We start from the raw sequence: 24,245 nt of genomic DNA, 5'->3' as shown, positions 1-24,245 counted from the left end.
CATGCCTTGGGGAAAAAAGTCTTTGACAAGTAAAGTCTACAATAAACAAATAAAGCAGCCTCTTTTTTCCTTTCAATTCCCATGTCTACAAAGCAGGTATCACATTGGAAATGTAATGAGAAATTAGGCTTTCCTCATCCCCCATCACTCCACCAAAAGCTGCTGCTAATTTTTTTTGGAAAGATTTATTTATTGGAGATGGCGCTGTCGGATAGCAGGTGAAGCCTCCGCCTGCAGTGCCAGCATCCCATATGGGTGCCGGTTCTAGTCCTGGCTGCTCCACTTCCAATCTAGCTCTCTGGGAGACCTGGAAGAAGCAGCTCCGACCATTGTGGCCAACTGGGGAGTGAATCAGCAGATGGAAGACCTCTCCCTCTCTCTCTCTCTCTGCCTCTCCTTTTCCCTCTGTGTAACTCTGCCTTTCAAATAAATAATGTTTTTTTAAATAAAATATTTATTTATTGAGGCTAGTGTTGTGGTATAGCAGCTTAGTTATTTGATTGATTGATTGATTTAGATTTATTTATTTATTTGAAAAGCAGAGAGACAGGGAGAGAAAAGAGAAAGAGATCTTCTATCTGCTGTTTCACTCCCCAAAGGCCACAAGAGCCAAGGCTGGGACAACCCAAAGCCAGGAGCCAGGAACTCCATCTAGGTCTCCCACATGGACAGCAAGAACTCAAGCACATGGGCCACCATCTGCTGCTTCCCAAGCACACTAGCAGAGAGCTGGATCAGAAGCAGACTTGACCCTGCACTCCAATAAGGTACAGTGGTGCTGCAGGAGACAGCAACCTGCTGTGCCACAATGCCAGCCTGGACAGGAAATCCCTAGCAGCAGATGGTTATCCAGACTGTCTCTGCTCATCTTCTGTACCACCACCCAGGAAATATAAATTTGCAAATGTAAAGAGTGAGGGCAGGGGGCCAGCGCTGTGGCTTAGCGGGTAAAGCCAAAGCCTGCAGTGCCCACATCCCACATGGGCGCCAGCTCAGGTCCTGGCTGCTCCACTTCCGATCCAGCTCTCTGCTATAGTCTGGGAAAGCAGTACAAGATGGCCCAAGTCCTTGGGTCCCTGAACCCATGTGGGAGACCTGGAAGAGATTCCTGGCTCCTAGCTTTGGATTGGCACAGCTCCAGCCTTTGCGGTCGTCTGGGGAGTGAACCAGTGGATGGAAGACCTCTCTCTCTCTGCCTCTCCTTCTCTCTTTGTGTGTAACTCTTTCAAATAAATAAATAAACCTTTTTAAAAAATGCCTCCTTTAAAGAGCTGTTGTGAGATTTAGTTAAAAAAAAAAAAAAAGAGTGAGGGCAGATGTGCCCCAGAAAAGAACCCATGCCTGTGAGGCTAGAGGAATTTTTCTATTGAAAAGGAGTAGTTCCATGGAGTTCTCAAAAAGGGCTTCAAATCAAACGTGTTTGTGTATATAACTCTCACCTCTGCTTTTGCAAATTATATAGTTCTATTAGATACAATTGCTTCTTGATCATTTCTTTAGCCTCCATTCCCTATACTAATAAAATATAAAATATTTTAATTTGTTAATATTTATGATATAAAATATTTATATAAAATATAAAAACAAATAAAATTTTAATTCAAATCCCATCATGGTTGTGTTGTTTTGTGTCTACTTTCCCTGAAGATAATATTGAGAAGCAGCTAAAAAAACTTTTTATAGCTAAAGAGATACTTTCACCGGTCTCCAAGATTTGGGCTTTTAAGAACATGTCTACTGCTTAACATTTTAATGTTTTATTATTATCTTACAAAAAAACCATAAATTACAAATGGTTAAATATTCCCGCCATTTGCTTAATACAACAGAAACTAGCATTTTTTTTTTAATTTTTGTTTCAGAGAAAAGGAAACACATTAGGTGGTGAGCAGGGTTAATATTCTTACTAAATCCCGTTTCACAACTTCCTAGGAGGCAAAAAACATGAGAGGGAAAAACTTGGGCCTTTCTTTCTTGTAGCAGGTACCCAAGGTCCCAGGTCAGGCTTGCTCAGCCTCTCACTAGCTGTGCGACCTCAGACAAGTTACTTATCTCCTCTGAGCTCAGCCACTTCCACAGTCAGTGTTTCTACCTGTGAAAGGTCAATAGGATAAACTGTGGGAAATAATCAGCATAATACTATTAGATGGTAGCAATTATTTTTATTAGATCCATAAGACTCACTAAGACAGAGCTTCTCTACACAGCCAGTACAGTGGAGCTGGAATTTGGTGGAATTTACACACTGTGTGCATAAAAAGTTGGGATCTCAATCAAACACTATTGGTTCAAATGTTTAAGAAGATACTTTTGACCCTATTCAAAGAGATACTTCATCTTCCTCTTAAAGTAGAAAATAAAAAGCAACACATCTGGAATCTGATGTCTTCCTTATATAGCAGGAAAAAAATGTGAGTTTTAGGGCTGGCACCGTGGCACAGCGGGTTAACACCCTAGCCTGAAGCGCCAGCATCCCATATGGGCGCTGGTCCGAGACCCAGTTGCTCCACTTCCAATCCAGCTCTCTGCTGTGGCCTGGGAAAGCAGTGGAAGATGACCCAAGCCCGTGGGCCCCTGCACCCATGTGGGAGACTGGGAAGAAGCTCCTGGCTCCTGGCTTCGGATCGGTGCAGCTCTGGCCATTGCGGCCAATTGGGGAGTGAACCATCATATGGAAGACGTCTCTTTCTGCCTCTCCTCTCTGTGTAACTCTGACTTTCAAATAAATAAATAAATCTTTTTATTAAAAAAAATGTGAGTTTTGTAATGGACCTTGTCTATTTCCTTCCTGAGATCCAGTCCATCACACCCCAGTTTTGATCATGAACATGGAATATCACTCCATTCCATCTCCAGGGTGGACCCTGACTGTCCTGGGCTGGTTGGCTTAAGTATCGTTTTGGGGATGAGCGTGTAACCCACGCGAAGTTCATCACAGGGATGTGCAGGGGTTTGCTAGTGCTTGAAGGAGAGCAATTCTCTTCCTCTGGAAAGGTGTGGCTTGCAGCTGGGAATCCTGGAGCTGCTGCAGCCACTTTCTACTCTGAGAGAATCCAAAGTGAGGATGAAGCCAGTCAGCAAGAGGAAGAAAAGCCACGGTAATCCCAGGGAAACAGGGCCAGAGAGGTGATCAAAGCACCCCTGTGCTTTCCTGGAATGTTGGGCTTTTCAATTTCTTGAGTCAATAAATCCCTTTAAGCCCAACTAGAATTGGGTCATATGGTCTGTGTGGCCTAATATACCTTAACAGCACTGCTTTATTGTGATTCATGATCATACTATCTCCCTCAATCAAGGGTTGATGTAGGAAAAACCCATCGTATGTGTTTCTTCACCTACTGGATAACCAGTATGTTATGTTTGTCCTTTAAACTTAAACCTGCATCATGAATTGACTCTATGAATTGGATGTTACAGAGGAATGAAACGTACTCCTAAAGAATGGACATGCAATCATTTTTCAAACTAAGAGAGCTGTATACCGACATATTTTTCCTTTTTGCCTCAACTGCTTGGCAGGGGAGAGTCACATAATGTTAGTAAATTTGGTCATGAATACTGTGGGGATCTTGGCAATGTGTGAAGATGAGAAGATAGAGAAAAGTGAAAACATGGGTCCCAAGGAGCTGCCCAGGTCCTAGACATGCTTGGGAAGACACAAAGTTGAGATTGGGAGTAAATGTCCTCAAAGAATCACAAAAGCCCAGGGAAGGAGCAGGCTCATAGTAGGCCCTTAATAAGTAGCAGTCCCCTTCTAAACAGAGTTCCCAAGAGCTCCACCTGAGGAGTGGGAGTGGCTGAGAATGCACATTTGGGAGCCTCATTGTAGGCCCGCTGAACCTGATTCTCGGTGGCCTTTGGAAATCTGTACCTATACCCCCAACTGAATGGATGTCTCTTAAATTGCCTAAACTTGCCTGACAATAGGCTGATCCAGTGCCTCATCCCAGAACTCATGAGTCATTAATCTCCAAGAGCAGGGTATACGAACATGCATATTTAACAAGCACACCATGAAATTCTTACAATCACATACGTTAAAGAAAGGCTTCCTATCTTAATACAAGCTGTTACAACAAAGTACAACAGACAGAGGGACTTATAAATGACAGAAACTTATTTCTCACAGTTCTGGAGGCTGGGAATCTGAGATCAAGGATGGCAGCATGGTCAGGTCCCAGTGAGGGCCCTCTGCCAAGTTAAAGGCTACCATCTTCTCATCGAAATCTCATGTGGTGGAAAGAAGACCCTTTCTATAAGGGCACTAACCCCATTCATCAGGTTACACATTCATGACCTACCTACCTACCAAAGGCCCTACTACCTCCTAATAACATGACATCAGGAGTTCGAGCTTCAGCACATGAATTTGGGAGTCCAACGTCCATTCAGAACATTCCCATAAAGAGTACCAGAAATCCACTGGCACTAGAGTTCAGGGGTTCCTGAATCCCGTGCCTGCTGGGCATTAGAGAACAGGATGACCCCACGACACTAGAAGATGCAGCTAGGTCATCAGATCCAAGATCTGGAGAGCATGACAAGCTTCCAAGTCCCTCAAGGTGGGAGGCAAACTTGCAGCTAGACATCCACACACTCTCACACCTGCCAAGTGCAGGCATCAGATATCAGGGCCAGTTGCTCCACACTGGGCAAATCAAAGGCAGTGGAGGGGAGGCACTTGGCTCCAGTGGCCCCAAACTCTTCACACTCCCATCATTAAGTCTTACAGTGTTGCTGTAAGTCACTTGAGGCACTTTAAATGAAATTGGTGAGGCCCAATCCCTACCCAGAATGGCAGAGGAGATTGGAAAGTTTACTACAGCCTCCATCTCCCATCTAGGTGGTTCTCCTTCAGCCATGGTTGGGAAATAGTGTGAGCTGTTCCTGCTCTCTTTCACTAATCTCTACTATCAAGTGCCATGTTTCAGTAATGTTATTGTAAAAGAACTTCTCTTTGTGTTGTTGCAAATGGATGCAGAATATGTTAGAGGTTTTAATTGACTTAGTAATTTAGTCAGAGGACCAGTGAGTTCATTTGTTTAAAAATCCATCATATGACCACTATAATCCAAAAGTTGTACTTTTGAAATTTGTATTTATTAAGCAAAAGTTTTCTTAAAAAATAAAAATAAAAAAAAATCCATCACATGGGCAGGTAGGCTTTTTAAAAATCCCTCAATGATGGAATATAAAGCATAACAGATTCTGGATTCAGAATTATGAATGTTCTTGCTGCTTTAAAATGCATTATTTATTGGTCCTGAAGGATGAGAAAACCAATCTACATAAATGTGAAAAGAAGACTTGACCTTGAACCCGACCCATGTCTTTCACTATCCACAGACTTTGGTCACACACATTCTGGGAGGTATAAGAGGGGAATAGGCTGGAGAGGGTCTGCAGCCCCCTTCTCTTTCCCTCACAATGAAATATCCTCTCTTTAATGGAAACAGTGAGCGAAGAGCCCTACAGGCAAAAGCTTCTCACCACCACGTGGATCACTAGAAGTAAAACTCCACGATTCATACCTTTGAAATAACATGTTTCTAAAAGCATCTCTCTAAAGCCCTTACTCGAAGGTCACATACAATACAAGCTGCTCAACCCCACCACACATCAGTCAAAGTACTGAGGGATCCATGAGTAAAACAGGAGGATTTGGTAAGGTTTCATGGAGAAAAATTAATGAAACCAATCCAACTGTGGTGGGAAGAGAAAGAGCTCTTGGGAAGTAGAGCAGAAAATTATTCAGATGTCCTCATACTTGCAAATTGTTTGTAGGCATGAGCTTGGGTACCGTGGAAATAACACTGGACACCATGACCTCAGTCCCAGTCCCAACCATAACATGCACGGTTCTGTGACCTCAGGCAAGTCTGTGAATCCTTCTGAACCTCTATCTCCTTCTCCAAATGAGGGAGGGGAGTGATAATCCCTGCGTCACTAGACCATACAGTGTATCAAAGGAAATGCCAGGTAAGAAAATCCCTTGAAAGCCGCCTTTGCTGTTGAGTAGGGCACCCAGGAATGGTAGAGTTGTATTCCACATTGTAAAAGCGTTTCCCTGAGCATGTTGAGCAATTAGGTGCTCCACAGCAAAAAGAAAGGCCATGAAGAACTTGGAGAAGGTTCAGAAGAGAGCCACAGAGATGATTAAAGGGACAGAAAATCAAAACCATGCTTAGGAAAGGTTAAAAGAACTGCGTTCATCTTGCTTGGAGAAGACAAGTCTACAGGGTAATTTAATAATTGTCTGCAAGCACATGCAGCCTGGTGTCCAGCTGTTCTTCCCAATAGACACAGCAGAAGAAAGCACCATGGGCGCTTGTCCCTGGCAGATTGGACATGTGGGGTTTCAGATCATTTTGCATGTCTCTGAAGGTTCATGACATGTAATAATTTGTATTTTTTCTAAGCCACACATTCTAAGCCCAGGTGTGTGAAGGGAACACATTAGCTGGTGGGTCGCTGAGTCTGTGCAACGGGCCAACGCAGACATCTCAGTGAGAATGCATTGCTCTCCACTAACTGTCCTTCTCACAGTGATTCTCAGAACTAGCAATACCAGCAGCTACTCTTCAGTGTTTTCTCTGTACCATGTAGTGTGTGCTAAGAGCCCTCTGAGTCGCATTTCATCTTACAGAGAAGGGAAATGAGGCATGCTTAGGCTCAGTAACCTGCTCATGATCACCCAGCTAGTAATCATAGGATCTGGGACTTCAATCCAGGTCTAATCCAGAACCCAAGTTCTTAATATTTTCTTGGTGAGAAAAAAGCCCAGGCTACGGTTTGCATGTGGTTTGAGTGTGTCCCCCCAAGGGTTCATGTGTTGAAATTTCATTTCCATTGTGACTTAAGGCTGGAAGACTATTCCAATTATACTGCAGAGAGGTGGGGCCTTTAGGAGGCAATTGGGATTCGATAAAGTCATTGAGGTGGAGCCCTCCTGATTGAATCCTGGTGACTGTACAACAAGAGCGAGCGAGCACAAAGGAAACACATTTGCACACGATGCCCTGAGCTCTCTCGTGACTCTGCCAGCAGGGTCACCCCCAGATGTGTGTCCTTGGACCTCCGGAGGTGTGAGCCAAGTAAACCTCTTTGCTTGATAAAGTCACCCAGCCTCAGGTATTTTGTTACAGTAACACAAACCAGACTGATAGACATCCCAAAATAAAGTTGCCAGGTCAGAGGTGATGAGACTAATACAGGCAACCTGAAGAAATCAAATAGCGATGGTGATGCCTAGAATCTAAAATGTTCCAATTTAGATGTGGCTGATATTTATGACACAAAAAAGGCTAGCTCAGAATTTTACATCCCACTCAAAACTGCATTTGCATTTTTAGAAATTTTCTCCATCTGCAGCCTTGATTTGGACGACCTGCTCCAGTTCAGGTTGAACTCTGATCATCGTCCTGCCAGTACTTGTTCAGGTTGTCCCCTCCCTTGGCGGCATGTGTCTGTGCTTGCTGTCTACACAACAAGTTAGCTCACCATCACATGTGATCCTGCTTTCTGTTTATGACATACCTTTCCACAGTCTCACTGTTTCCCATAATCTGATTACAGTGTAGGCACTTTCTAGTTAAATCTTTTGGTTCTTTGCAACTGTCTGAGATGAATCAGGCCTGAGTGTTAATTTGTGAGTTGGTGCTGAGACTACATGAGCTGTTCCCCAAAAGGGTTAGAAATAGACTCATTAGAAGCAGAAATTAGAAACCAGGCCCACGATAAAATCAAGTCCCAGACACGACAAGAAATACCCAAGCAATGAAAAGCCACCATCGGAAAATGAGACCAGAAGTCAGAAGCCAAAGAGAAGACCGGGGTGGGCAGTAAGAATAGCAGGATTCGCAACACAGGCATCAGCAAAAGCAGCTGGGATTGCAAGTTGCTCATGGCCTGGAGGCGGTTTTGCAAATGTAGAGCTGCTCTTCTGGCCCACACTGATGTGCCTGCGTTCTGGTGCTATAGAAGATGAAATCATGACTTAAGTCATATAAACCCCATGTGGCCTTCTACTGTAGTGGAAGCACACAGGTACTATGGAATCACAGAGGAAGAGTGCTCAGGAGTCTCGCAGGGCAAGCTTAGGTTGATTTCAAAGAGAAACAGAATGGCAAGTCCAGAAAGAGACAGCACAGGCGAGGGCTCCTGCCGTTGGTGACAAAGCAGGGTCAGAGAAGCTAAAGGTCAGTGTGACAGAAGTTTCTAGAGAAGTAAACTTTGAGATACTATTGAGACTTAGAGGGTCAGGGCTGGCTGGGCACTGGCCACAGTGGTTAAGATGCCACTCGGGATGTCCACATCCCACATCAGAGTGCCTGGGCTCGAGTCCCTGCTCCGCCCCTGATTCCAACTTTCTGCTAATATACACCCTGGAAGGCACCGATGGCTTAAGAACTTTGGTCCTTGCTGCCCTATCTCCCTTTCAAATACCTAAAAATAAATAAGCAATTTTTAAAGGTCAGAGCAAAAAGCCCAAGCAAGGTCTAGATGCAGGAGTAAGTTGAGCTTGTTTGACCAACTGCCCAAGGCAGCCTGGCATCAGGGAAGAGTCAGAGTGCTGAACAGGAAAGCTGTAGCAAAATACAAAAGGGAATTACCAAACACAGGAAGTCCAGAACCTTCCAGAAACTTTATCAGGTGAACACATGCACAGTGGACTACAGGGTGACGCTTTTGGCAAAGAGGCCAGTGAGCAAATCTATTATCCATCCCCAGGCCAAAGCAGAGACCAAAAATGGGAGAAAAATTAATAGCAATTCAAAGGCAGTTTGAGGAAAAACACAGCAAAGTAACAAACAGGCCTCAAAAAACTTTTCAAACAGTAAGAAGAGTCCAAAAAAAAAAAAAATCCCTGAGTTCCCAGGAGAACTCTACACAACTCTCCTGAGGGCAGAGCACCATATGTCTTCAAGCCTCCTGATTGGTGAGATGTGAGAAGAGGGGAGGAAATTATAGGTGACTTCCCCCAACCCACAATGCCCATTAGGTTGTCCCAGGACAAACAGTGACCTGTCCAGTGGCCTATGTGGTCATCTACATTCTGGCTCTGCTGCTTAAATCATTAAAGGTTATGCTATGTTACATATCCTATATGTTACAATATGCATTACTGCATTGTATTATATTATACTATCTAAAATATATAGACTCTACAGATTCAATATATCAATATTATTAGAAACCAAGTGATCATTGCAAAATTAATTACCTAATTACATTAAAATGCAAGAGGCAGAAAAGTACATTGCCAGAACTTAGCTTTTTAAACCACAAATCCAGGTTCAAGTACAAGTTTTGGAAGTATAAACTGTGTGCTTTGATCTAACTTCAGTCTCCTGCCGTGAAGTAGAGATGAGACCACATGCTTCAGTCAATCAAGTTACAACCGTGTCATGGTGGTGGCCAGACCTGGACAGGAATTCTGGTCAAGGTGAAGACCAAGCGACCGGAAAGAAATGCGGAACCAATGAGAAAATGCCTGTTTCCACCCAAGCCCACAGATGGAGTCCTCCGGAGCTATCAGAGCGAGTTTAGATGTGCTGAGAGTTTTGGAGCACACACAGCTTTCTGTAGGACACATATCTCATAAGGGTGATCTACTAACATCAGGAAGGTCCTACAGAGAAACTCAACACAAACACTGCTACAGAAAGACCTTCCTGACCACAGCGAGGTTGGGTGGACATTAAAAGACCTGTACTTGCTTTTTCTGGCATAAAATACTTAAGAATCAGAGAAGCGGAACAGACACGTGGAAATATCCATTTTAAGAGTCAAGTTAGAACATGACTAGGAATCCTGATTTAGGGCACACCTACCTTATTTCCTAGTAATAAAAATACCACTTGCCTGAAGTCTAATTCATTTGTTCCAATATCAATCTGCTGTGAAGTCATTTTTGCCCCATGAAAGAATTTAAGAGCCCATCTTCTATCGCTTACAGGAAAACCCAAGACAAGGGCCTGAGCAGATCACCACTGCTACCTCATTCATCCGTGTAGGGATTATCTGCTATTAGATTCTCCTCCTACACCAAACTGCCACAACTGAGAAATATCAACAGAGTTCAAGATTCAATAATACCTAATTAAGAAGTTTTTCCGCGGCTCACTAGGCTAATCCTCCGCCTTGCGGCGCCGGCACACCAGGTTCTAGTCCTGGTAGGGGCACTGGATTCTGTCCCGGTTGCCCCTCTTCCAGGCCAGCTCTCTGCTGTGGCCAGGGAGTGCAGTGGAGGATGGCCCAAGTACTTGGGCCCTGCAGCTACATGGGAGACCAGGAGAAGCACCTGGCTCCTGGCTTCGGATCAGCGTGATGCGCTGGCCGCGGTGGCCATTGGAGGGTGAACCAACGGCAAAAGGAAGACCTTTCTCTCTGTCTCTCTCTCTCACTGTCCACTCTGCCTGTCAAAAAAAGAAGTTTTTCCTAGAGGGCAGCATAAGCCCTCCCCAGAGGAAGAAACCCTCGGCCCAGGAGGAAATGGCAAATGATGTGGAAGAGGGGGCAACAGGAGCGTCCCCAGGAAAGAGAGGAAATTCTCTGCCAAGGAGGAAGGCAGCAGCGGCCCTGAGGCGGCCGCCACCAGCAAGAGCAATGCCAAGAAGAAAATAAAGCTCCATAAAGCATCCCAAGAAGACTGACTAGCACGGACATTCCCTGCACCTGCGAGGGGTACCCTTACCCGCCCTGTGTCCTCACCCCAATAAAACCATCACAAAATGCTGGAAAAAAAAAAAGTGTTCCTAAAAGTTGGTTTCTGTTTTCCAAAGCCAAGTTGAAACCATTGCTTATGACGACTCTCTCTCATCACAGTGTATGATTTAGAGCCCACCAGAATTTTCCTGCATTTTCAAAAGAACACGTGACATGTTTGCTTAGATTTCCCTCTGTTATCTCTACTCAACAGGCCTAAAACATTACCCTTCTCCCTTAATTAGTTAACATTTTCAAACACTCTATTCAAATAAACACAAAAGCAGTACTTTGCAGATACCTGGGATTCCATAATCATCTTTTTATTTTTTTTAAAGATTTTATTTATTTATTTGAGAGGTAGAGTTACAGACAGAGAGAGGGAGACAGAGAGAGAGAGGTCTTCCATCTCCTGGTTCACTCCCCAAATGCCACAATGGCCAGAGTTGGGCCAATCCAAAGCCAGGAGCCAGGAGCTTCTTCCAGGTCTCCCACGTGGGTGCAAGGGTGCAAGGACTTGGGCCATCCTCCACTGCTTTCCCAGGTCACAGCAGAGAGCTGCATCAGAAGGGAAGCAGCCAGAACATGAACCAGCGCCCATATGGGATGCCAGCCCCACGGCAGAGGCTTAGCCTACTACACCACAGCACCTGCTCCCATAATCTTCTATTGACTGAATGAATGAGGGTGGGGGGGGTTACCCTGGACCCCTCTGCCTCTCTGTTCTCATCCTCTTCCTCTCTCCCCTTCATGGACTCTCCCGTGACCACACTGAACTCCTGTTTCTCAACCAAGCTAAGCAGCATTCCTGTCCCAGAGTTTTTCTCCCCCTGTTGCCTGAGGCTCGAATGCCATTCCCTACCATATCCATAGAGATCATTATCCAAGGTCCTGCAGGGCTTTCGTCATCTGATAACTTAACAGCCAGATCTTCTCCCACCAGATTCAACACAGCTTCCCTCCAACCAGTCCACACCTCTGCAGCTACTAGCCTCCTTCCTACTTTCTTTTTCTCCATGGGTCTCATAGACATTGGACCCTGTCATAGTTCACTTGTTTATTCTCAGAACCTTCAGTATGACTCTATTCGTGGTCGTATCCACAGTACCCAGGACAACACATGCTATTACATGACACACAAGTGACACTTGAGTGAATGAAGCAATGCTTGGATGAGAAGAAAACTCAATATCAGAAGGAAACAAACAAGAAATCACGCAAGTGTCCTGCGTGGGATTTTTGGAGGGAAACTCCTTCTTTCCTGGTTCCTGGTGTGAGCATGCAACATAGCCAGAGAATCGCTGTTGTGAAATTAGACTTTATTTCTTAAGTCATCAGCCATCCCATAAAGTATTTGGATCCCGAGGCCTTTAGCGATAGAGCTTGCTGATGCAACTTGATTATAATGTAGCAGTTTGAATTTAGGCAATCGGAATATGTCTGAAATGAAACTATGTGGTTGGCTGCTAAAGGATTAGTTGGGGGTGTGATGAAATATCTGGTTGGCTGATATGATAAGGCCAGAGCCCCTGTGACCAGCAGAATGAGGATTATACCCAGCTTGTGCCATTAGGGAGGCCCTCAGGCTGTCGCCCTACCAAAGCCTAAGGCAATAGAACAAGCAGCCACCTTTGCACCTGCCAGAACCGGCTCCTAGAAATGCTGTCACTTCTCCCACTGGAGGATCAAGGACTCAGCTTTCTCCATGGCCTGCCTGATCTAGACCAAAAAGAAACCATAAACCGTAACTCTCCTAGGAATCTTGACATCTCCCCAGCCTCTGCCCCATGACTCTCAGGAACACGGGTTTGTTTTATTCTGAGAGTCGTCTCTCTTCAAAAGTTCTGTTCTTTCAAAAGAAAAGGAATGTGCTCCAGTTCTGCTTCTGAAACTCAGAATCAGTCCATCGTCAAACTGATCTTCTGAAAGATAGAATCACAGTTGCTATGACCTCAAACTAACAGCAACAAATGTTTGCTCTGAGTGGAAGACACTGTGCCGGCTGCCACAGGGAAGGACGGGACATGGGCAAGCAGTTTTCTCAAATATCTTTAATGACACAGACCCATCATCTACATCAAAGCCCAGTGCGGCCAGTTCTGGTGCCACTGATAAACGATGGAACCCCAGGACAGGTTTTTGAGAGGATCCTAATTCCTGGGTGAAATGGTAGATGAGACTTTAAGCTACAGATGAATGAATCCTACTCTGGATCCCAGAGAAAATGGGGGCAGCAGGATCGAAGTGACCGTCACGTCCAGCAGAGCCCGGGGCTGTGGACCTTTCCCTAGTTGACACGCGGGTTGGTGTTTGGTAAAGAATGCTTTGCATGGGATTCCAGGTGGGATCACTTAAATTAAGGTGCAGATTCTGGACCTTTCTGAAGCTCTCATCTCCTTCATATTCCATGTTCAAACCTTGATAGGGATGGCGTCGTGTACTGGGAAAAGGTATGAACATTACACAAGGTCACCCATACAATCAAAAGGTGAGAATCTGGGGCGCTGAGCCTATGCACCACCCTACTGTGCCACAGGGTGGAACCAAGTCATCTCCAGCATGGAGTGGAGATCCTGAGGGTGGAGATGTGGGAAGAGCGGCTGGTGCTGTGGTATAGCCTCCACCTGCAATGCTGGCATCTCATATGGGACTTGTAGAGACCTGGCTGCTCCACATCTGATCCAGCTCCCTGCTAATGCGCCTGGGAAAGCAACAGAAGATGACCCAAGTCCTTAGGCTCCTGCACCCACATGGGAGACCCAGAAGAAGCTCCTGCTTCCTGGTTTCAGATAGGCCCAGCTGTGGCCATTGTGGCCATTTGGGAGAGTGAACCAGTGGATGGAAGACCTCCCTCCCCCCCCCTCTCTCTCTATGCCTCTCTCTGCCTCTCTCTGCCTCTCTATGCCTCTCCCTGTCACTCTGCATTTAAAATAAATAAATCTTTATTAAAAAGAGATAAAAATGAACAATCCAAATTAAAAATGAGCAAAAGACCTGAACAGACATCTCACTGAAGAAGATACACAGATGTCAAGTAAGCATATTAAAAGATGCTCTGCATCATATAATATTAAGAAATTGTAAATTAAAACAACACTGATACACTATACCTATTTGAGGGGCCAAAATTCAGAAAATTAACAACAACAAATGCAGGTGAGGATATGGAACAACAAGAGTTCTCATTCTTTGCTGAATGGAATACAATACGGTAGAGCCACTTTATATGACAATTTGACAGCTTCCATTAAACTAAATATATTCTCACCAAAGGATCTAGCAAACATGCTCCTTGGTTTTTCCTCAAATAAATTAAAAACTATGTCTACACAAAAACCTACAAATTGATCTTTATGTAAGAGTTATTTATAATTGCCAAAACTTCATATCAACCAAGAAGTGCTTCAGTAGGTGAATGGATAAATAAATTGTGGCATACCTGGACAATGAACTATCACACACACTAAAAAACACGGCGGGGGCGGGGGGGGGCGACCAAGCCATAAAAACACATGGAGGACATTTCATCAGTTGAAAGAGAGGTACCATGTTATCGTGGAATGAAGATAATAGGAGAAGCTGTATGTGCGGAGACAAGGATGTATAGGAACTCTCTGTAGGTTACATTCTGTTTTTCTATGTATCTGATCCTGCTCCTTTAAAAAAAAAAAATTACCGAGGGGCTGGCGCGTGGCTCACTTCGTTAATCCTCCACCTGCGGTGCCAGCATCCCATATGGGCACCGGGTTCTAGTCCCAGTTGCTCCTCTTCCAGTCCAGCTCTCTGCTGTGGCCTGGGAGGGCAGTGGAGGATGGCCCAAGTGCTTGGGCCCTGCACCCGCATGGGAGATCAGGAGGAAGCACCTGGCTCCTGGCTTCAGATAGGCATAGTGCCGGCTGTAGCGGCCATTTGGGGAGTGAACCAATGGAAGGAAGACCTTTCTCTCTGTCTGTAACTCTACCTATCAAATAAATTGAAAAAAAAAAAAAAAGATTACTGGGGGACAACATTGTGATGTCGTGGGTTAAGCCACTGCTTGCAATTCTGGCATCCCATACTGGAGGGCTGGTTCATTTGCCGGCTGCTCCAACTTTTTTTTTTTTCTTTTTTTTTTTTTTTTGCAGGCAGAGTGGACAGTGAGAGAGAGAGAGAGACAGAGAGAAAGGTCTTCCTTTGCCGTTGGTTCACCCTCCAATGGCCGCCACAGCTGGCGCACTGCGGCCGGCGCACCGCGCTGATCCGATGGCAGGAACACAGCTTTCTGCTAAGGGACCTGGGAAAGCAGGGAGACCTGGATGGAGCTCCAGGCTCTTGACTTCAGCCTGGCTCACTCCCAACTGTCTAGGCCATTAGTGGATGAAACATCTTTCTCTGTGTCTCTCCCTCTCTGTCACTCCACCTTTCTAACAAACTACATCTTTTAAAAAGATGATTAATAAATTTAATATGATCAGGGACCTGCTTGGTGGCGTAGCTGGTAAAACTGCTACCCACAATGCTGGCATCCCATATGGGCCTAGTTCATGTTCACTTCCAATCCAGCTCCCTCTAATGACTTGGGGAAAGCAAAGGAAGTTGGCCAAAGTATTGAGGTCCCTGCCACCCATGTGGGAGGCCTGGAAGAAGCTCCTGGCTCCTGGCATCTGCCTGGTCCAGCACTGGACTTTGCAGCCATCAGGGTTGTGAACCAGCAGATAAAAGATCTCTCTCTCTCCATCCCTCCCTCTCTCTAGCTCTTTCAAGTAAATAAATAAATTTTTTAAAAAAATTTAATATGAGCCAACAAACACCACACACACACCCAAAGGAATCTTTAAGGGGAAAATCAAGAAGCCTCCTCCAGTGTGTATTGACAGTATACTCAGCCAGCAATTTGATGGCCAGAAGAGTGTATAGTATCCCCATTAGTGCTAATTGTATTTCAAAGCATGGATCTACAGAAGTTCTGAGGATTCATTAAAACTGGAGGGGAAACAAAGACACTTGGAATTGATTTGCCTGCTCACATGAAGGAAATCTTAGCCCAGTCCTCGGGAAGTTTTTAGGTTACACTCCTGACTATGAGTTTGAGGCAGCAAAGTTGAAGTACACAAAGATCAAAAACTCTCTCCTTTCAGAGTCCACTCCACTGTCAAACTTTTTCTCACTCTAATGCTCTCTCTGGGAAAAGAATTCCCTCAGTTCTGAGTTCTATGTTTCCCACTGGAACTCTGGCTAATTCCATGCCAGAAATGAATCACTTCTAGAAAAACTTTCAGGAGAAACCTAGATTTAACATATCCTAAAGGCAAAAAGATTTACCTCTTTCTGATTATTTCTTTACAAATCTAACTTGTGTATTAAAGATCAGAGTACATCTTCTAATTTTTTAAGCTGTTTGGCTAATTGCTTTTTTGGATAAAAAATTTTTTTAACTTTTATTTAATAAATATAAGTTTCCAAAGTACAGCTCTTAGATTACAGTGGCTATTCCCCCCCCATAACCTCCCTCCCACCCGCAACCCTCCCATCTCCCGCTCCCTCTCCCATCCCATTCACATCAAGATACATTTTCAATTTTCTTTATATACAGATCAATTTAGTATATATTAAGTAAAGATTTCAACAGTTTGCACCCACACAGAAACACAAAGCATAAAGTACTATTTGAGTACTAGTTATACCATTAATTCACATTGTACAACACTTTAAGGACAGAGATCCTACATGGGGAGTAAGTGCACAGTGACTCCTGTTGTTAACAAACTGACACTCTTGTTTATGGCGTCAGTAATCACACTAGGCTCTTGTCATGAGATGCGAAGGCTATGGAAGCCTTTTGAGTTTGCCATCTCTGATCTTATTTAGACAAGGTCATAGTCAAAGTAGAAGTTCTCTCCTCCCTTCAGAGAAAGGTACCTCCTTCTTTGATGGCCCATTCTTTCCACTGGAATCTCACTCACAGAGATCTTTCATTTAGGGTTTTGTGGTTTGTTTTGTTTTGTTTTTTGTTTTTTGTTTTGTTTTTTTTTTGTTGTTTTTTTGTTTTGTTTTTGTTTTTGTTTTTTGCCAGAGTGTCTTGGCTTTCCATGCCTGAAATATTCTCATGGGTTTTTAGCCGGATCCAAATGCCTTAAGGGCTGATTCTGAGGCCAGAGTGCTGTTTAGGACATCTGCCATTCTATGAGTCTGCTGTGTATCCCACTTCCCATGTTGGATTGTTCTCTCCTTTTTAATTCTATAAGTTAGTATTAGCAGACACTAGTCTTGTTTATGTGTCCTTTGACTCTTAATCCTGTCATTTTGAACTGAAACTGATCACTTTGACTAGTGAAATGGTATTGCAAAAGAAACAGGAAAGTGAAGAGGCAAACAACAGAATGGAAAAAATATTTGCTAACTATGCAACAATAAAGGATTAATAACAAGAATCTACAAAGAGATCAAGAAACTCCACAACAACAAAACAAACAACTCACTAAAGAGATGGGCCAAGGACCTCAATAGACATTTTTCAAAAGAAGAAATCCAAATGGCCAACAGACACACGCAAAAATGTTCAGGATCACTAGCAATCAGCCGCAGTGTGCCGGCCACGGCGGCCACTGGAGGGTGAACCAATGGCAAAGGAAGACCTTTTTCTCTGTCTCTCTCTCTCACTGTCCACTCAGCCTGTCAAAAAGAAAAATTAAAGAAAAAAGGGGAAATGCAAATCAAAACCACAATGAGGTTTCACCTCACCCGGGTTGGAATGGCTCACATACAGAAATCTACCAACAACAGATGCTGGCGAGGATGTGGGGAAAAAGGGACACTAACCCACTGTTGGTGGGAATGCAAACTGGTAAAGCCACTATGGAAGTCAGTCTGGAGATTCCTCAGAAACCTGAATATAACCCTACCATACAACCCAGCCATCCCACTCCTTGGAATTTACCCAAAGGAAATTAAATTGGCAAATAAAAGAGCTGTCTGCACCTTATTGTTTATTGCAGCTCAATTCACAATAGCTAAGACCTGGAACCAACCCAAATGCCCATCAACAGTAGACTGGATAAAGAAATTATGGGACATGTAATGTACTCTATAGAATACTATACAGCAGGGACCGGTGCCATGGCTCACTTGGTTAATCCTCCACCTGCTGTGCCAGCATCCCATATGGGCACCGGGTTCTAGTCCCAGTTGCTCCTCTTCCAGTCCAGCTCTCTGCTGTGGCCCCGGGAGGGCAGTGGAGGATGGCCTAAGTGCTTGGGCCTCTGAACCCTCAAGGGAGACCAGGAAGAAGCACCTGGCTCCTGGCTTCAGATCAGCATAGCGCCAACTCTAGCAGCCATTTGGGGAGTGAACCAACAGAAGGAAGACCTTTCTCTCTCTCTCTCTGTAACTCTACCTGTCAAATAAATTAAAAAAAAATGCTATACAGCAGTTAAAAAAAATGAAATCCAGTCATTTGCAACAAAATGGAGGGATCTGGAAAACATTATGCTGAGTGAAATAAGCCAGTCCCAAAGGGACAAATATCATATGTTCTCCCTGATTGGTGACAACTAACCAAGCACCAAAAAGGAAACCTGTTGAAGTGAAATGGACACTATGAGAAACAATGACTTGATCAGCCTTTGTCCTGTCAAGGAACATCTTAATACTTTATCCCTTTTTAGTATTTTTTTTGTTCTACTTAATACTGTTGGTTGAACTCTTTAATTAACACACAATTATTCTTAGATGTTTAAGTTTAACTGAAAAGTGATCCCTTTAAATATAAAAATTGGAATAAGAGAGGTAGAGGATGTACAGTTTGGCACATGCTCAATCAGAGTTCCCCCGAAAGGTAGAGTTAGAAACATGCCTGGGGATTCTAATTCAGTCCCATCAAGGTGGCTAATTGCTTTATAACCACAACAAGCTAATACAGAGAATGCCCTGTATGAAACACAATAAAGGTTCAAATATTGAGGTGTTCCCTTAGCAAGGCTGAAGATTCAGTCTCTGGTATTGGAATTTAGGCTGCAGTCCTTGTTTTTGGATGGATCACTGGGTTTGTGGCAGAGTCCACGCTTTTAATTGGATTTGAACAGAAGACTGGCCACCTGGCCCGGGTGGAAGCAGATGAAGTGGTTTCACGTGATGCATAACTACTGCAGCTCCTCCCCACAATGCACTGCCAGTGGGGCTGGACTTCTCATCAGACTCCTCCTTGATGTGGGCCGATGTCCTTCTCAATGTTGGATCTCTCCAGCACTTGAGTAGTGCGCTCCACCGAGTCCTGCCGCATCTCTTCCAACACGTCCGTGTTTTTGAGCACCACCTTGCAGTTGCACATGGTTACCCTGGAGCTAGGGCTGGACAACTGGACTGGTCTCCTGGGGGAGGTACTGACACAGCTCAGGCCAGGCAAGAGACAGCATCGCTACCACAGCCATGGCCATCTCCAGAGTGCATCTTCTAAAAGAGGAAGAAAGAGGCCGGCACCATGGCACAGTAGATTAATCCTCCACCTGCAGCGCCGGCAGCCCACATGGATGCCGGTTCTATCCCAGCAGCTCCTCTTCCAATCCAGCTCTCTGCTATGGCCTGGGAATGCAGTAGAGGATGGCCCAAGTGCTTGGGCCCCTGCACCTGCATGGGAGACCCAGAAGAAGCTCCTGGCTCCTGGCTTTGGATCAGCACAGCTCTGGCCGTTGTGGCCATTTGGGTAGTGAACCAGCAGAGAGCAAGACCTCTCTCTCTCTCTCTCTCTCTCTCTGCCTCTCTGTCTGTAATTACCTCTCAAATAAATAAAGAAAATATTTTTAAAAATAAAAAAAGAATTCCATTACCCAAAAGAATGGCTATGTCAAGCAAATTTAAGCGCATCAGAGCAGCCTTGCATTTGGGCTGTGATGAAAGTGCCGTCCCTGTCTGGTTTCTGCCAGGGTCAGGCAGAGCAGAAATTGGACAGAGTTAGTAGTCAGCAGAGCAGTGCCAGTCTTGGTTCTTTTCCCAGAACCGTGTGGTATTGTTCCATGTTTGCCTCCTCACTTCTGACTTGGCATGGTAAGAGTTGCCTTGCATGCATCCAAAGCTATTGTGAAAACGGAGTGATAAGAATAAAAATGCACTAAGAAAACACCAAAGTAGTACAGACACATAACACCCAGACTGACTCAAGATGGTCTTGCACAAATAACGCGGTGGGTGGCATTTCTCTGAGGGGCTTCACTTCCTCATTAAGTGCTTCTTTTAGAGATTTCCTTCCTTGGTCAAATATCCTGGGAACTGTCTCAATTATATTCCTTCTCTCCTGCTACTGCTTTCACTCATCACGCCATGACCACTGAATCCTGCCCATGCCCTGAAGGCTGGAGCCCCAGTGATGCCCAACTCTTCATGGTAACCATTAGCCAGATGATGATCCCTTGTTTACTTGATAATGGAAAAGCCTGGGAAAGACATTCATTCTCACTGTCCAGATATTCCCAAATGGAATATTTTTAACCAATGTTCCTAAATTTGTTGTCTATACCAGATGGGTAATTCTAATGATAGAAACCTTAGCCTAAAAAGTTTAAAATAGCACAGTAGCAAGATAAAGGTGGCATTTTACAACAGCCAAGTCGCAATTAAAGATCCCACTCCCTCTATAAAAATCATTTGACCCACTCTGCCAACTTACTACACATGATCCCACAGTTATACTCCTGGAGAAGAATTTCCCACAACCACATGAGTATCACCAGAGCAAACGGAAAGCCAGAAACCTCCTGCCCACTCCTCCCCTCCGAGAGCAGAGGGCCTGGGGGTGCCAGGGCAGCCGTGTGAGAGTCGTTGCCTTTACCGAGACAAAGCGATTGGATCCACTTGTCCCAGAGACCGCTTGCAAACACAGGGAGCTGTCCTCTGTGTTCTTACACAGGGACCTTGGTCTGCTCCTTGGGAACCAACCCCCTCTTACCACTTTGAAGCTAGAAGGAAACATAGTTATCATCTCATTCAAGTTAAAGACTAACTCCCAAAAGAAGCTAAAAGACCGCCCCCAGATCACATGCTCCTCATTGGCAACAGAAACAGAGCAGAGTTTTTATAATACAAGCTTTGAGCTGAGTGAATTAAGGAAACTCTGTAATCTTTATTATCCTGACTGCTACTATTCATTAAGTACTTGCGACAAGATTTCATGAAATCTATTGACTTCATCAATCACAAGGCTCATTATGTTGAGAAACACCAAGAAAGAAAACACTGCTGATTAAATCATGACATCATTGATTCTAAGGCATATTTCAGAGATTAAAGTGTGAATCAAGGAAAAATAGGGTACACCAAGTATTCTATGTATCTAATACATTTGATTCTCAAAACAAGCTTCTGAGACAAGTAATAGTATTTGATTTTTTTTTTAAAGAAGGAATAAAGGTTTGAATCCTTCATAAGCATCAAAGCCAAGTCCAGCTGCTGCCTGTCTATCTCCAGGATCTCAGCCTGTGATCACCACACCTCTCTGAGGCTTAGAAGTATCTTGGAGCAGAACAGAAAAGGGACCATGGGACAGGAGCCAACTCAATCTGGAATAGATCAGCTCTTACCTCTCACACCTAGAGTGTTTCATTGCAACACCAACAAAGGCAGTCATCTTTTCCTCCTCCACTGTGTATATCTATGCTTATGTCCTCTACCTACCAGCACTTCCCAGAGTACAGAGACAATTTAAACTTGACTTACTGCCTCTCTCCTAAACAGCACAGTATTCTAAGAAGCAGTCAAATATTTTCTGGACTTAGAGAGGCATCATTCTATTCTCTGTATTTTGAGGGACTTTAAATTTTTTATAATAAAGTTTAACTCAGTTACAATGTTATATTGATAATAGCATTTATTAAACCTTTACTATCTATCAAAGCATGGTCTTTTTTAAAGATTTATTGATTGAATAATTGATTTGACGGGCAGAGTTACAGAGAGAGAGAGAAAGAGACAGAGAGCGATCTTCCATCTGTGGGCTCACTCCCCAGATGGCTGCAATGGCCAGAGTTGGGCCAGGCCAAAACCAGGAGCCTACAGCTTCATCTAGGTCTCTTATGTGGGTAGCAGGCGCCCAAGCACTTGTACCATCACCCACTGCCTTCCCAGGCAGATTAGCAGGGAGCTAGATAGAAAACATGAATCTTGCTTTAGATCATACACATCAAAAACTGGCTCAGCCCTAAAAATGCATATCTACAGGACACTGTGTGAACAGAGGAGAAGGTATTTTATTTGTCAGGTTTCTTGAGGGCAGTTAGTGGTTCAGTGTTAGGATGAGATGAGAAAGAAAACTACAGGTACATAGACAAGGATGAAAGAGTTTTTACTAAAGACTTTAAGAAAGCAAAAGGGGAGATTTCTAAGCAAGATTACGCTCATGGCAGATGGCTGGTGTTTCTCTGAGTCTGCCCACCTCTATAATTCATAAATTCTGTGTGTCTTTCAGGTTTCAGGTGTTTTCAGGAAGGTTTTGCTTGTTTGTTTGTTTGTTTGTTTTTGACAGGCAGAGTTAGACAGTGAGAGAGAGAGAGACAGAGAGAAAGGTCTTCCTTCTGTTGGCTCACCCCCCAAATGGCCACCACGGCCAGCGCGCTGCGCCGATCTGAAGCCAGGAGCCAGGTGCCTCCTCCTGGTCTCCCATGTGGGTGCAGGCGCCCAAACACTTGGGCCATCCTCCACTGCACTCCTGGGCCACAGCAGAGAGCTGGACTGGAAGAGGAGCAGCCAGGACAGAATCCGGTGCCCCAACCGGGACTAGAACCCAGGGTGCCGGCGCCACAGGCAGAGGATTAGCCTAGTGAGCCATGGCATAGACCTAGGAAGTGTTCTTGAAACATAATAGAACTGACTCCTTCGTATTCACCCAGAAAATGAGGGATTATCCTGCCCACACCTGGAATGGCTCTCCAGGAAAACTTGAATGCATGCCGGTCCTCACATTGGCATGCTATCTCTATATGTCATTCTGCCTTTCAAATAAATATACATGCATAAATAGTTTTTTCAAAAAAGATACATCAGAGTGCCTGGGTTCAACTACCAGCCCTGTTTCTGATCTAGCTTCCCACCAATTAACACCGTGGCTGGCAGCAGTGATCGCCCAGGTACTTGGGTTCCTGCTACCCATGTGGGAGACCCAGATTGAGTTTCCTAGCTTTGGACCTAGCTGTTGGGGACATCTGGGGAGTAAATCAATGGATGGGCAACATCCCTTTCCCTCTCTCTCGCCTTCAAATAAACAAACTATTAAAAAGAAAAGAAAGCAGAAGAATCATGCCAGAACATGGAACTTAGTACGTCCATCAAAAATATATGCATTTAGCTAATTTGCTTGTTTTTTAAAAAGGACAGTCTATTACTAGTGCCTCGGAATCTTGAACCTTCCAGGCCCCTTTCAGCCTGAAGTCCACAAGCTGAAACTGCTGGAGACTCTTAGTGGCTCCCCTCCTTTCTCCAACAGCAGCAGGAGAGACAGCTGAGCAGGTGACAGGCTAGAAACAGGGTAGAGGCTGGGCAGGAGGAGGGAAGTAGACGGGAGCGAGGGCTCTGGAAAGAGTGAGTGTTCGCTGAAAAGCTGACAGATGAGTGGTCCCTTGTGATGGCTAAAGAGCCACAGACAGAATTCAGCAAAGATTGGTGCTGAATTCCCCAAACAGATGCTTAGCACAAAGTACCCTAGACGTGGTTCTGCCTAAAAATATTTTTGAAATATTAAATTGAAATACTGCTGGGATGAATCACAATGTGGACATGGTTAGGACATTTCACTTTATTTAACACACATTCATAATTCTCTGTCCCCAAATCTTTCTTCCTTACCATAGGAGAAATAGGCATCTATGGTAAGGTATTACAGTTGCAGGCCCCTGATGCTCTCTTTTGCTCCATCTGAGGTATGGATTGGATACCCTGGAATATAAAAGCTGTCATAGCACCCATTTGTCTGCTTTGATTATCACATTGTAGCTGAGGGAAGCCAATCAGTCAATAGAAACATCTAAAATACAAGTTTGATGAGAAGGGTTAAGTTAGAAAATAGAAGTAATTAAATTCATTAGTCAAATGTACAGAAAAAGAAAATCTAGCCACTAATTCATTAGACTAGAAAAAGTTTTTCTTACAAAAAGGTATTATTAAATGGATGGCTAAACATGGAATTAATTTTTACACCATAAGAGATGATAACCTTCTCAAAAGAATGCCAGTAGTAAGTTGATTTCAAATCCCCAGTCATGTCACAAACATCAGCATCCCCAGATTTTCAGTAGATTCTTTTGTTTATCTCTTCACACTTGGTTTGTGCATTTTTTCATGACACTGAATCCCAAACAGGTATGAAGTTTAGTCGAAAGACAACTGTTTCCCTCTGGACCAATAAAATCTATAAAATGTTCCGGACACGCATGCTCTCAGGCTCAGAAACTACATCTTCACTTGCTGGACACAGAGGAATTTGCAATCCTCTTGCCAGTCAGTTTTGCCTCCTTGCCCCAGTCAGCCTACTGCGAGCTAATGGGCACCGTGGGACAGGGACCACCATAAAACGCCCGTGA

At 44.3% G+C, this 24,245-nt stretch overlaps 1 long non-coding RNA gene across 14 annotated transcripts in view; it reads right to left on the bottom strand.

Annotated features, from left to right (window-relative positions):
* LOC138849718 (uncharacterized) overlaps positions 1-24,245 on the bottom strand; it is a 184,901-nt gene that overhangs the window by 130,829 nt on the left and 29,827 nt on the right. For 2 of the 14 annotated variants that reach the window (XR_016234286.1, XR_016234293.1), the window contains one exon: positions 11,079-11,265. The exons of 9 other annotated variants lie outside the window; for them this stretch is intronic. This is a non-coding gene — a long non-coding RNA (uncharacterized LOC138849718). Of the gene's footprint in view, positions 1-11,078; positions 11,266-12,858; positions 13,148-16,762; positions 17,359-18,449; positions 19,135-24,245 lie in introns of those variants that run through there. 3 more of the 14 variants (XR_016234287.1, XR_016234284.1, XR_016234283.1) reach the window with 3 other exon arrangements.

This window comes from Oryctolagus cuniculus, chromosome 5 (assembly GCF_051225735.1).
Source record: "Oryctolagus cuniculus isolate XC-2025 breed Fujian yellow rabbit chromosome 5, ASM5122573v1, whole genome shotgun sequence".
Lineage (NCBI taxonomy): Eukaryota > Metazoa > Chordata > Mammalia > Lagomorpha > Leporidae > Oryctolagus > Oryctolagus cuniculus.
This window is presented reverse-complemented; position numbering and strand designations above follow the sequence as displayed.